The 14,308-nt window shown below is 45.2% G+C and overlaps 1 long non-coding RNA gene across 1 annotated transcript in view; it reads right to left on the reverse strand.

Annotated features, from left to right (window-relative positions):
* Positions 1 to 1,620, reverse strand: part of LOC130296958 (uncharacterized) — a 30,930-nt gene extending 29,310 nt beyond the window's left edge. The window contains exon 1 of the long non-coding RNA XR_008849348.1: positions 1,498 to 1,620. This is a non-coding gene — a long non-coding RNA (uncharacterized LOC130296958). The remainder of the gene's footprint in view (positions 1 to 1,497) is intronic.
* Between the last annotated feature and the right edge of the window lie 12,688 nt (positions 1,621 to 14,308).

Consider the following 14,308-nt stretch of genomic DNA (forward strand, 5'->3'; position numbering starts at 1 on the left):
ACTGACACAAGTTAGTGGTACAAAAGACCACTGCAGACCAATATATTAACAGATAACAATTTAAACATCGCCATGACATAACCTTGTATGATCATACACTCAGATAAAAACACAACCCGAACTGTAACCATTTCTATGGCGCAGGAGAAGAACCTTGAGGCACCTTTCCCTTTTTCCACCGTAAAACTCCAATATCGGGGCCTCCTATTTTACCCCTAGCCGTAAGCCAATGTGCACTCGTTTCAGAGGCCCAAACGCCCTTCCTGGGGCTCATGCCCACAAAGAATTAACAACCAGGCTGGGTATCGTCTCTGGCCCACATCCAAACCACATTCCATAATTTCCACTCCTACCTCCGAATCCTTCTCCTGCTACCGCTGCTGCGACAACAAAACAACACGAAAGATGGGCGGGAACTTCTCTGGTCTCGTGCCGACTGCCCCTTCTCCTCAGTCGCTGGCTTCTTAACCCCTTACTAGCTCCTCCTCCCCATGTCGCTACCCCCTGATAACCCCTTCTCCCTAGCTGCAGTCTCCCCATGGGCCCCTCCGCTGGCAATTTTCTCCACCCCAAGGCTTCCTTCATTGGTGATTGTATGAGGTAGCAAGGGGGCTGGTAGCTTGGCATATGCTAAATACTGTAAGCCAGTTGGGGTGATGGGTATGGAAGAGCAGATGTTATTAACCCTTTGTGATCGTGACGCCAGGGCGTGGTTTACCTAATTTAACACCTGAGGTATAGCCGATTATTCCTGGGCATGGGGCAAATAATCACTCCAATGCAAGCTTACGTAACAATGGCTTTTTACTGAGGTAGACAAGGTGTTACAATCACATAATTACAGTTACATAATTAGTACGGTCGAAAAAAGACATATGTCCATCAAGTTCAACCAGGGAATTAAGGGGTAGGGGTGTGGCACGATATTGGGGAAGGGATGAGATTTTATATTTCTTCATAAGCATTAATCTTATTTTGTTCCAGGAATGTATCTAATCCTGTTTTAAAGCTGTTAATTGTTCCTGCTGTGACCAGTTCCTGAGGTAGACCGTTCCATAAATTCACAGTCCTCACGGTAAAGAAGGCGTGTCGCCCCTTGAGACTAAACTTTTTCTTCTCCAGACGGAGGGAGTGCCCCCTCGTCCTTTGGGGGGGTTTAACCTGGAACAGTTTTTCTCCATATTTTTTGTATGGGCCATTAATATACTTATATACGTTTATCATATCCCCCCTTAAACGTCTCTTCTCAAGACTAAACAATTGTAACTCCTTTAATCGCTCCTCATAGCTAAGATGTTCCATGCCCCATATTAGTTTAGTCGCATGCTATTCTGTAGTTCAGCACCAAGGAGATACAGGGTGAATTTCAGGAAGTTTATCGACTTGCTGGGACTTATAGTTATAATTGACTTGACTGAGGTAGCCACGCTTGTTAACAGACTTGACTTGACTGATTTGCTTGGACTGGACTAGAATCCCCACTGGTTTAGGTCCTACCTTGCAGCTTTGACTTTCACTACAGGTGCAGGGGTTAACTTGCAGTACAAGCGTGGTTGCAGGACTAGGCCTCAGGCCTCCACAGACCTCAAACAGACAAACTCCTCAGCTCTTCACTTTACCTCAGCATGCACTGCACTCAGAGAGTGAGCTGAACCCTGACCTCACTATATAAGGGGAACAGTTTAGAGAGATCCCATTGGTCACTGACAAGCCACCTGTTCACCTTGCATACTCCCCTTGACAACAAAGGTCCTTAGTAACACAGATTTAAGGCAACAGTGCATATAAAATACATTATTTTAACTCTTACATAACAATACATTAGTAATACATTAGGAAGTGCAATAAAGAGAATTCTAGAAAGAAAGGACCCATGACCGACATTGAGCTGGATCTGCCAGACAGGATGGGTAGAAGTACAGAGGAATGCATGACTCTGTACTGGGTCACCACACAGGGAATGCCAACAGCTACTGTGTCATGGCCAGAATATAGATACATGGCTAGAGGTAGGGATATGCACTGGGTAAACGAAACTAAACTTTGGCTCTGGATGATTGAAACAGTAATAGGTCACATAAAGGGGTTGTCTGTTCCAAGATTGATGCTTATTCCCTATTAACAGGATAAACCATGTGTAATCATTGGGAATCCCACTGCTGGGACCCTCAATCATCACGGTAACGGTGGTCGGATGCCCCCCATTTGAATAGAGCTGCCGCTAAACAGGCGCATTGCCACTCCGTTCATCCCTACATAACTGGACCGTCCCATAGAGCTTGAATGGAGAAGTAGGGTGCATGTTTGGCCTTCAATCTATTTAAGCAGAGAATATGGGACCCTCATTCTTGTGATTGATTGGAATCCCAATGGCTCCGCTGACAATGATCAGACAGGCGGATAGGTGATAAGTGTCCATTAATAGACAATCTCTTAAAGGGGAACTCTGGTGGAAAACTTTTTATTTTTTTATTTTTATCAACTGGTGCCAAAAAGTTAAACAGATTTGTATATTACTTCTATAAAAAAAAATATTAATCCTTCCAGTACTTATTAGCTGCTGTATACTACAGAAGAAATTATTTTCTTTTTGGATTTCTTTTCTGTCTGACCACAGTTCTCTCTGCTGACACCTCTGTCCATTTTAGGAACTGTCCATAGCAGCATATGTTTGCTATGGGGATTTTCTCCTGCTCTGAACAGTTTCTGACATGGACAGAGGTGTCAGTAGAGGGCACTGTGGTTTAACTTTTTGGCACCAGTTGATTTAAAAAAAAGAGCGGAGTACCGCTTTAAAGGCATACTCCGCTGTCCCAGCATTCGGAACATTTAGTTCCGAATGCTTGCAGTGAGTGGTGGGGGTCGTGACGTCACTACCATGCTCCTCGTGATGTCACACCACGCCCCCTCAATGCAAGTCTATTAGAGGGGCATAACGGCCGCCACGCCTCCCATAGACTTGCATTGAGGGGGCGTTGCATGCCGTCATGAGGGGTGTGGCCGTGACATCACGACCCCCGCCACCCGCACCCAGAGTTTTAAACAAACAGAGATTGCCGGGGTCCCAGCTGTGGGACCCTTGCGATCAGACATCTTATCCCCTATCCTTTGGATAGGGGATAAGATGTCTAGGGGCATGATGTCACACCACGCCCCCTCAATGCAAGTCTATGGGAGCGGCCATGGCCGGCCATGACGTCACAACCCCCACCCCGCACCCGGCATTCTAAACGAATGCCAGGTGCTGCACAGAGATTGCGGGGTTTCCAGCTGGGGGGCCCCCGCGATCTGACATCTTATCTCCTATCCTTTGGATAGCGGATAAGATATCTAGGGGTGGAGTACCCCTTTAAATAGCTGTTCTTAAATCTAGGATTTAAAGAACCAAATAAAGGAAGGATTTATTAAGAGTGTAATGACAAAGAAAGTTTAGATTTCCTCTGGGTTCTGCATTGTCTACTGCAGCATTTTCCAACCAAGGTGCCGCCATCTGTTCCAAAACTACAACTCCCAACATGCCCGAAAAGCAAACATGGCAAGATTTACAGCTCAACTCATATGTCACTTTAGTAACTGTCATGATCCATTTTTTATGAGAGTGATTACTATCGGATGAAAGACACAACACATAGAACTGATATATCGCTATTACTCAACTTGATCCGTTCTCACACCACAAGGTCTGTTCAGACATCATTTACATTACAAGACGTTGATGTAATACAAAAAAATGTAGATGTGTCTGCTAAAAGCAAAGATGATACTATACCTTAAAGGGGTGCTCCGACCCTAATACATCTTCTCTCCTATCCAATGTGTAATGTCCATGTGACATGTCCTGTACTACCCTTATACTATGTCAGGTTGAGACCCTCAGTGACCTGGGGGGCTCCCCTGTAAGGTCTCCCCCTGTTGTTTCCAGAATGTTGTGTATATTTCTTTAATGCCTAGACAGTCTCCTAATGTATAGGTAGTACAAAGGGCCCGTGGGAGGTCTAAAGGACCTGTTTAAGTCTGTCACATGTTATGTTATGCAGTCATATGACTTGTCACATGTTCTCCCAGAGAACACCAGCTTAACCCATGACCCGCAGCTTGACCAATGGGCTTTAGTAAAGGGGCAGCCATTACAATTCTCTCTCTTCTGCTGCAAGCAGCTCTTTGAGATCAGTCTTTACTGAGCACAGCAACCACCAGAGATCTCCGTACAAGTGATCAGCACCTGGAAGACCCCAAAATCTACAGTCATTCCAGTAAGTCTCAAGTCTATGTCTGCTGTCACTGAAACTAGTCAAGTCCAATCTCGAGTCAAGTTAATTACAAGTATATTGGTCCAGCAAGCTGCGAGGTCCTTCTGGTTTCCTGGCCACCTCTCTGGGATTCTGGCCAAGCTGTGAAGATAATTCCATTTGTCTTAAACTCAGTAAAGCCTCCGCTAAACCATAACTGGTTGTGGACTCTCCTTTCACTACTAGCCATTGGAATAGCGGAGATACCGTTGTGTGGTTCCGGTACCCAAAACCACTCTGGCATCACGAACACTAGGGGTTAATACTATGTTGTCCCCGGGGGTAATACCATCTGATCCCGCTACCTACACCGCTACAGCTGTGGTCCCACCATACACCGATGGTTCACCACTAAAGGATAGGGGATAAGATGTATGATCGTGGGGTCCCTTTGTGCTGGAGGCTCCGACTGTGACACGTGATGACCACGGGGCCGGAATATCGTGATGTCATGACTCCGCCCCTGTGTGACGTCCACCACCACCTTCATCTCTTTGCCATGTTCAGTCACGACCACAATGAATCTGCATGCCCGACTGAGGCCTAAGCAACCCATCCTTCTTCCAATCTTCCCAGAACCACCAGCCATGAACCTCTTCAGCCCTGGAGTCCAGAACCAACTTTGGTTCCCTCCACCACCTTAAAACCTCTTCCTGTTGCTCCCAACTCCGAGGACCCCCTGCCACAACGCAAACACCTAACACCCTTAGGTGTTTGCATCCCTCCACATGTCCAAAGCCACCTCTATGCCATCCCACAAGGTCAAACTCCACAAATCAATACCTATGGCATCTAAATGAATCCCATCCCACCTCTAAAAAGCCCCTTCCCCATATTCCAAATCGGAATAGCGTACAGCAACTGAGCCATTACGAGCCACAAATTTCCTTATTGCTCTGTTAACCTTTATCCAGGCCTTATTTATGCGATCCACCGACCTTGCCAGCTTCCAAACCTTTCTTGGTACAATGTCCGACCAGACCATGACAGTCCACAGATACATAGCCCAGATGCTAAGAATATCAAATTTCATATCCCCCACCAGCTCTCCAAAAGAGGGAGCTCACAAATCATTGCCCCCAATATGAAGCACAAGGGCATCGGGCGCCTTATCCAGACAGACAAACCTATTAAAATCTGGCAATATTCTCCTCCACAACATGCTCCTCTGACTAATCCATCTCACCACCGCCACCTGTCGAGAAAATCCAAGTTGCCTTGAGTTTGGCCTGACCGCAGCTCTTAGCTCCCCCCCCCCCCCAATGGATGTACGAGTGCCCCATGATCCACACAAAGCAGGGAACTTTTGAAACACGAAAACACTAAACAACAAATAGAACAAATACACAGAATACAAGAATACCCACAAACCAACACAGAACCCCCAAAACTACTTAGTCAAACGGACATAGGACCTAAAACGAATGGATTCCCACCTCCCAATGTGCCTAATCACGTCCTCACTCAGCTTCCACTGTGCCACCTCAGTAGCAGCCCCGATACGAAAAGAATGCCCACTAAACCTTTGACTATCCAAACCTTCAGCAACTAAGCAACGCCGAAACACAGCCAGAAATTGGAACCTTGACAAAAAGGACCCATCACCATGCCTCAAGAAGGGGCCATCAAAAACAGGAGACACTGAACGATACCTTCACAAACAACCCATGGGCAAACACCTATCTACAAAATAAACTCCATCCCAAAAACATCCCAACAAATGCATGCAATTCGGATGAACAGGCAAAAGGCGGAAAGCCGATTCTATGTCCGTTTTCAACAAAAGGGCCCCTGGACCATATGACCGGATCCAACCAATTGCTGCATCAAATGAAGTATAACTCACAGAACACCCGCTAGGGTCAATCCCATCATTAACGGAGGACCCACGGGGGAAGGAGAGATGATGAATCAGTCGAAACTTAAACGGCTCCTTCTTGGGAACTACTCCCAAAGGGGACACCCTCAATTTTCCCACCGGAGCCACAGGAAAAGGACCATACATAAAACCCAAGCCAACTTCCTGCCTATGCGAAAATAAAACGAGAATATTACGAATAGGCGAATATTCGCGAATTTAGGACGAATATTCGTCCATATATTCGCGAATATTCGTGAATTCGAATATGGCCTATGCCGCTCAACACTATTGACCAGTCTGCCGCTACATAGCCTAATACATAGCAAGCTTTGATGCCTTGTGTGATCTGACACCTATCATAATCAACAGGAACTATTTCAGCAATTTCTAATTGGTAGATACTTACCACTGGACACTGTGAACACCCCACAAGACAATCAGTTTTGGAGATCCTTGGTCTGTGGAAGGATGAGAAATACCAGTTGGAAGCCCTGCCATAAGAAGCAACACGTGTGGTTGCAGATGTCCTGCACATATCACTATTGGGCACCCACCTATTACAACTAGGGGTGCCCGACTGTTGTAAGTGATGGCTCACACCAGTGGTTGGGGCAGTGTGTGGCTCAATGGCAATGGCAAGGTTGTAGCGCTCGCCGCCAAGACTCTCTATTCAAACCTGACTGCCATTGGATTCCAAGCAGAACCTGGACTTATCACTTAAGATGATACAGTTCCAGTCCATAACAGTCCAGGTTTATCATTCACAACATCACCGTAAAGTAGGATGTCAATGGCAGGACACATAATGGGCGCTTTGACACCAAATTTCCTTCTATGAAGTGCTTGAAAATGGTCCAGTCCCCTACTGGGGTGTGTAATGGAGGAGCCACCTGTGTCTGGATGGCGGACAAGGAAACTGTGAGAGCTGCTTGTGAACAATCCTTTTTCCTGGCGGTCTGTCTGTGCCGTCCAGAGACCGGTCGCCATGTGTGTGCCCTCATGTAGCCACTGCTCCCAACACCTCCTAACAGCTTGGTCAGAAGGGCCTTGATGGTGAGAAATTTGTTAAAAAAAAACAAACATCCTGCTTCTCTCAATGGGTGAAGCCCTTTTATGCTCTTTTGTATACCCCTTGTCCAGTCAGACCCCACCTGTAATTATTTATGCATTTGCTTACCAATTTTTGCAGCCTTTTCCGTAGTCACACTATTATTATTATAATTTTTTTTTTTTGGTCAATTAATGTATATCCCACCCTTTGGTAGGCACCATTGTCACAAGATAATCAATGTTATTCACCTTTCATAGGTCAGTAATGTTATAGCCAGTTGGCACATATTTATTGGAAGCTCAGATAAATGGCCATTACTGAACTGATAAATGGGTCTAGAAGGATGCTCATGGAGGATGTGGGATGTATGGTTGCCAATTTTCTTTTACATATTTTTTCAAGACGCACAATGGCAAAAAATACAAAAAGAATCTTTATTGAAAAATCACAAGGATAAAACATTAAAGTAAAAGTAAATAGTATAGAGTAACACAGCAGAGGGGCATAGAAACCAAAATAACCAGTACCAAATGGGATAATAAGCCTTACCCAGGGATGTGCCAGACCCATAGGGTCTGGCACATCCCTGGGTAAGGCTTATTATCCCATCTGGTACTGGTTCTTTTGGTTTTTATGCCCCTCTGCTGTGTTACTCTATACTACTTACCATTACTTGTTATTTCCTTGGCATGAGTGTGGGTCTAAATCATTTATTCATACATTATTTTACAGCCTTCCCTAGTATGTGTTCACCATAGATATTCTCCACTGTACCATTATTATTATTTTGTTTTATTGTCTTATCCTTGTGATTTTTCAATAAAGATTCATTTTGTATTTTTTGCAATTATAGCTTTGGTTAGTGTCCTCTTATTTTTGGTGTAGTATTACTTAGTTGAGACACTAGTCTATACATACTTACCTTGCAGTGGGTGGTCTCTGCAGGATGCTTTTTGGAGTATACTTTTTTAAGACCCAACTCTGAAGGACCCAATTTAAAGGGGTTATCCAGGAAAAAACATATATATATATATATATATATATATATATATATATATATATATATATATAAAATCAACTGGCTCCAGAAAGTTAAGCAGATTTGTAAATGACTGCTATTAAAAAATCTTAATCCTTTCAGTACTTATGAGCTGCTGAAGTTGAGTTGTTCTTTTCTGTGTAAATGCTCTCTGATGAAACCTGTGTTCGCAACTGTCCAGAGTAGAAGCAAATCCCCATAGGAAACCTATTCTGTTCTGTGCAGTTCCCGAGACAAGCAGAGGTGTCAGCAGAGAGCACTGTTGTCAGACAGAAAAGAACAACTCAACTTCAGCAGCTGATAATTATTGGAACGATTAAGATTTTTTAATAGAAGTCATTTACAAATCTGTTTAATTTTCTGGAGCCAGTTGATGTATAAAAATAATTTTATTTCCTGAAATACCCCTTAAATGATTTGAATGATACCAGTCTTGGGGGGGCCGACATCCTGTCACCACCTTATAATGGTAGGACCAGGGGTCAAGTCCTGGGAAAAAAAGTGTGGGAACTCACCCTAGATTTCCACTTAAAGGGGCACTAGACATCTTATACCCTATCCAAAGGATAGGGGATAAGATGTCTGATCCCGGGGGGGCCCGCTGCTGGGGACTCCCCTGTTCTCCCTGCAGCTCCCAACATTTGTTTAGAGCGTTGGGTGCAGCGCCAGAGGCTCGTGACGTCACAGTCACGGCCCCTCAATACAAGTCTATGGGAGGGGGCGTCCCGCCCCCTCCCATAGACTTGCATTGAGGGACCATGACCGTGACGTCACGAGCCTCTGCCTTGCATCACCAGTCATCCGGAATGGAGCGGAGTTCGCTACATGCACCGGATGTCTGGGGTGCCACAGCCGAGATCCCCAGCAGCGGGACCCCGGCCATAAGACATCTTATCCCCTATCCTTTGAATAGGGGATAACATGTCTAGGGGCGGAGTAACCCTTTAAGGGCTGGTCCTGAAGGACTCCTGCTAATGGGAACTGCGTTCCTGCTGTGGAAAAAGTACAGGAACTCCGTTCCCATGAGTTCCTGCAGGACTTGAGCCCTGGGTAGGACCCTTCGGAAAAATAAATAAATAAAAGAATTGTCAAAACTGAAATCTCCTTGGGGCGGGAGGCTTTAATGTGGGTTTGAAGCCAGACTGATCCTCCCACTGCATAACACTGATCAGTGATCATCCTAGACTGTCAAAGGATAAACACATTGAAATATGTTCTTGTGCCTGAAGCTTCGTGCACTAAAGTGCACCAGACAGGACATTTTCTGAGTATACATCATTATTGTGTCTACGCTGTTATGGGTGTCTGACTCTGAATGAGGGGATCATTTTCTGGCAGCAAGATAGAAAGAGCTGCAATAACATTGAGCCTCACCCCTAGCAGTAATAAATCATCACTCCCAGGACCTATTGGGGATTCGCATACCAAGGAAATAAGATGTTCTGCAACTCTCCCCCACCCAGGTACAAAATCATTTTCTCTATTCACCTGTATGGAAATGACATTTCTCAATTCAAAATCATAGGAGGGAATGACAGATGGAGGTGATGAAGCATAAAAGGAATGGAAGGTGTACAATGTTGGTGCCGCGCCCCGGTTGCACAAATTAGAATTACTGTCATCACGGAGATCACATCCATAGATTATGCAGAAAAAAGATTGCGTGTTTACGTATATTGCGCATATTTGTTGAACAATTACATTGTAGCAATCCTATAACACTAAGCTTATTGAATTCCTTGGATTAGGAGCTGCCCATAGAGTATGGTTACTGTATCAAGGCCTGTCCCAGGGGGTATATAGACCCTTGGGTTAACTGGTCAATAGCCCCCTGTTTACCCTTCCTTTAGGTTGACAAGAATATGGCATGTTTACCCTGGTTTATATGGACCCCCACGACCTGATATCTTCATATATCATGTATTCTTTTAACAAATAGAGTAATAATTATCATAGAGGCCGAGTATTTGGCCATTGGATAAAGGGGGCCCAGCCCTAGTTGATCCCATCCCTTTGCTTTTGAATGGCAATAGCCCATGTTAACAAGCTATAAAATACTGATAGAAGAGTAATAAAAAGGAAGTGGAAGTGTGGTGTACCACGGGGGTCAAATGAGGTGTAGGGGCAGATGTTATAGCCCAGGGACAGATGGTATTAACCCCTAAATGTTTGTGATGCCAGGGCATGGTTTTCCCGATGACCACCCGAATGGTAGTACCACTAGTCCTAGTTAGGCAGGGCAAATAAGAGTCCAAGGCCAGGTCAGGGTTAACGGTAGCTTTACTGAGGTAGACAGATGGTACAGTCTTGACAGCTCGGCCAGGATCCCAGAGAGGTGACCAGTAACACAGGGGACCTCGCAGCTTGCTGGGACTTGCAGTGACTTGACAGACTCTAGCACAGCCACCCTGATTATAATAGACTTGACTTGACTGAAGATAGTGACAGCAGACAGAGATGACTTGACTTACTGACTTGTGGCTGTAATTTAGGCTTGAGGCCCCCAGATGTGCTGGACACTGACTCTGAGACGTCTGGACTGGACTTGACCTCAGCAGAGAATGTGGTGGAAGAGCAAAAGAGGCAGATTGCAGCTCCTCTCTTCCTTATGAAGGGGGGCTGTGCAAGGAGCCCATAGGTCAAGCTGCAGGTCACCTGGTTAGCTGGTGCTCTCTGGGTAACAAAGATGTGAATTGAACATGTGACCACATTATCATACGACTAACTCAAAGGTACTCAAAGGTCCTTTGTACATAATACATATAACACTATGGGGGAGATGCTGCAGGAGAGCCCCTAGGACAATGAGGAACTCAACCTCACAGGACCTAAATACTGTACGGGACCATATCCCGTACTGGGACATCACAGAAGTATATGCTCTGCCAGGGTCTTTACATGTGGATGACAAGTTTCAGCACCAGAATGGAACATCCATTTTGACTTTAGTTTGAGGCCCCCTCTTTCTGTGTAAGCCAATGATATAAATTCAGTAATACCACAGGGTTGTGCAATTTAGGGGGTGATGTTGCTGTGCAGATGCCAAATGCCAAATCCAAAACAGGACCTCTCACCTGCCATGTGCTACTTGTGCCGTACACTTGCAGATGTCACATATAGTCTGGTGGAGCCTGAAAAATTTGGAATCTGAAATTCCCAGTGTGGTAACTGCCTTGGGGGGTGAAGTGTAGTTGGGGTGTTGCTTCGGTATATGAGGGGTTAACCCCTGTCACTCGTGACGCCAGGGTGAGGGTTAATACGCTGAGGTAAATCTTCGGCCTATCTCCACCCTTCCCAGAAACGATAGGTGCTTGCTTAAATGAATGAAGGTCCACAATAGAGATGAACTTGAACTTGCATAAACTTTACTCAGGTACTTGCGGTACATCCAATTAACAGCAACAGTCTTAGCAATACAGTCTCTATACAGCACAGCAGTGATTGACAGATGCTGAGGACCATTGACTTATCCAAAGAGTTATTAGAATTAGGATTGGTGCAGAGATCCGTCCGGATTTAGGGGTCTGTTTAGGTCCGGTGATCTTGCAGAGTTAATAGGGATTTAGATAACTCAAAGTTTCGTAAGGATGGTCGTTGCCGCAAGGCTTGGGCCTGGTTACTGGTGATGACAGCTGCGCAGATCCGTCATCAGCAGCCCACGAGGAAAGAGAGCAAGTAATGGCCGCCGCTCCCTTATATGGGCAGGGGCCGGGCCATTTTGGATTGGTCCGTGTCAGCTGTCACTCACTGTTACAAAGCATGGTGGGTGAACACGTCACGGGGACCTCCAAAGGTTTACGGGGACCTCCAAAGGTTTACCTGATCACATGACCCGCAGGTCCTGTTACGCTCCGAACAGGTAAATAACTAAATATATACATTTTTATACTTATGACTATATAAATATTGAATAGAACTGCACTATACTTACTGACTAAGTGAGAGATGACAAGGGGAAAACTAGACAAGAGGAACCCCGATGTCCTAGGGACTCTGACTATGGGGACCTCTATACAGGTAACGTATAGGATACGGTACCGGGACACCATATATGCAAACCTGTAAATTGTGATAAAATCAGAGGAAATAATTACAGGAAATTACAAGTTAAGTTAATATCCAATATAGTCACTTTGGATACTAAACAGGCATACGACTAGTTACACAGTGTCATGTCCTGGAGACAACTTCACGCTAGGCTACGAGACAAACCACACAAGTGAGATCAAACAAAGAAAGTTTGCCTTCATGAATGGCTTATCTCGTGCCGTACAGGTAATAGCACTTAGGTGTGGATATATCTGCACCTTTCATTGCCGGTTCACATAATATCTGCAAAATTTACAGGAAAGAATTTCCATTATATTAGTTTTATATTTTTGTTGGTGTAAAGGCAAATCATTTTCAGCACTCGAACAGTCAATATTCATTTGCTAAGCTGGCCATACACACAACATAATGGAACGACTTTGTTGGGTACGGCAGGATCAAATTGGCGCTGACCAGGACAGGCACTAAGTGCCTGTCCTGGTCAGCGCCGATGTGATCCTGCCGTACCCCACGAAGTGGTTCCATTGAATTGTTCATTTGGTCAGGTTGCTCGCTCTAACCCACGCTGACCATTGTTGTGTGTGAGCTCACACAACCACCTGCGGTAAGAGCCCATACCACTTATTTTGTGGATTAATCACTGGTGGTGTTATCCTATGGAGCGCTCTCCCATTTCGTTTTACATACGCACAAGATAGCTGTCAGCTGAACGCTCATTCGTCCAACAGCAAAGGGTGAAACCAGATACACCATATGCAACAGGCCGAAATGCGGCAGCCAAGGACGTGTGGCTTCATCCTATCTCTGCAGATCGCAACTATACACATGCGCACTTGGCTTGGTCATCTGTCCACAGTGGAAAGAGAAAAGAGACTCCTCTGGTGGCAGCTTATCTCCCCACAAACAAAAGAATTTGTTGAAATCCAACATGGCTGATCCTTCTCTACCCTGAGAGTCTGGAGGTCTCCATTACATGGTCATCCAATCCTACCATAAAGGAAAACACCATTAAAGAGAACCTGCCACCATCTCTATTGCTTTTTATTATGCCACTGGTTATTGTTGAGCGTGAATATTCGCAATTACGAATATTCACATTTTTTTTTTCACAGTACACATTAGAGTGATCATCCCTCCCTGCTTCCAGCTTGTGGTGTAAACAAGGCTCCAATACTAGTTACTGTGTCAGAATGGCGGGCGGCCGAAAATGTTGCATATGCGAATATTCGCGCATATTGATGGCGCATAGTAAAAAAAGGCCGCGAATATTGAGAATATGCGAATTTTGCGAATATATGATGAATATTCATCCATATATTCGCAAAATATCGCGAATTCGAATATGGCCTATGCCGCTCAACACTACTGCTGGTATGTAGCCCTCTTCATTACCTGCACTCTGTAATTTTTCATTTTCGCCCAGTATTTCCTTCATAATCCTCTTTCAAAACTTGCTTACTGACTGTGAGCTTTCTTGGGCTGAAGGGGGCGTTACCCGGCAGGCGTGACGTCGGCTGAAGCCTGCCGATTAACACTTCCACCCTTCCCTGTTCTATGCTGCGCTCGGACTCGGTAGTGGCCATAGAAAAGGGAGCCAATCACAGCAGGCAGGCTTTCATTCCCCTCTGTTATGAACAGCACAAGGCAAACAGAGAGGAGGGAGATCAGAGCCGTCCTGCCTGCCGTGCACAGCGCTGCCGGCTCATCTTCAAGGGGGGGGGGGGGGGGCGGCTGGCACAGAGCTCGCTCCGGCCTTTCTGATTGACAGGCAGGGAGCTGCGCTGTGCTCGTCAGTGTCCTGGCTGCACTCTGAGAGCATGAGTCCGAACTCTATGAGAGACTTGCGGCTGGGACATGTAGGGAGACCCCTGGTGGTCAGTTTTTACAAGTGAAAATAAACATATAAATATAATTTTTTTTAATGACATATTAGAAAGTTGTTTCTAATACCATAATTAACAACATAGAAAAAGTTTTTGTGATGACAGGTACTCTTTAACCATAAAGAAGAACAGCTA

Source organism: Hyla sarda, chromosome 12, assembly GCF_029499605.1.
Source record: "Hyla sarda isolate aHylSar1 chromosome 12, aHylSar1.hap1, whole genome shotgun sequence".
Taxonomy (NCBI): domain Eukaryota; kingdom Metazoa; phylum Chordata; class Amphibia; order Anura; family Hylidae; genus Hyla; species Hyla sarda.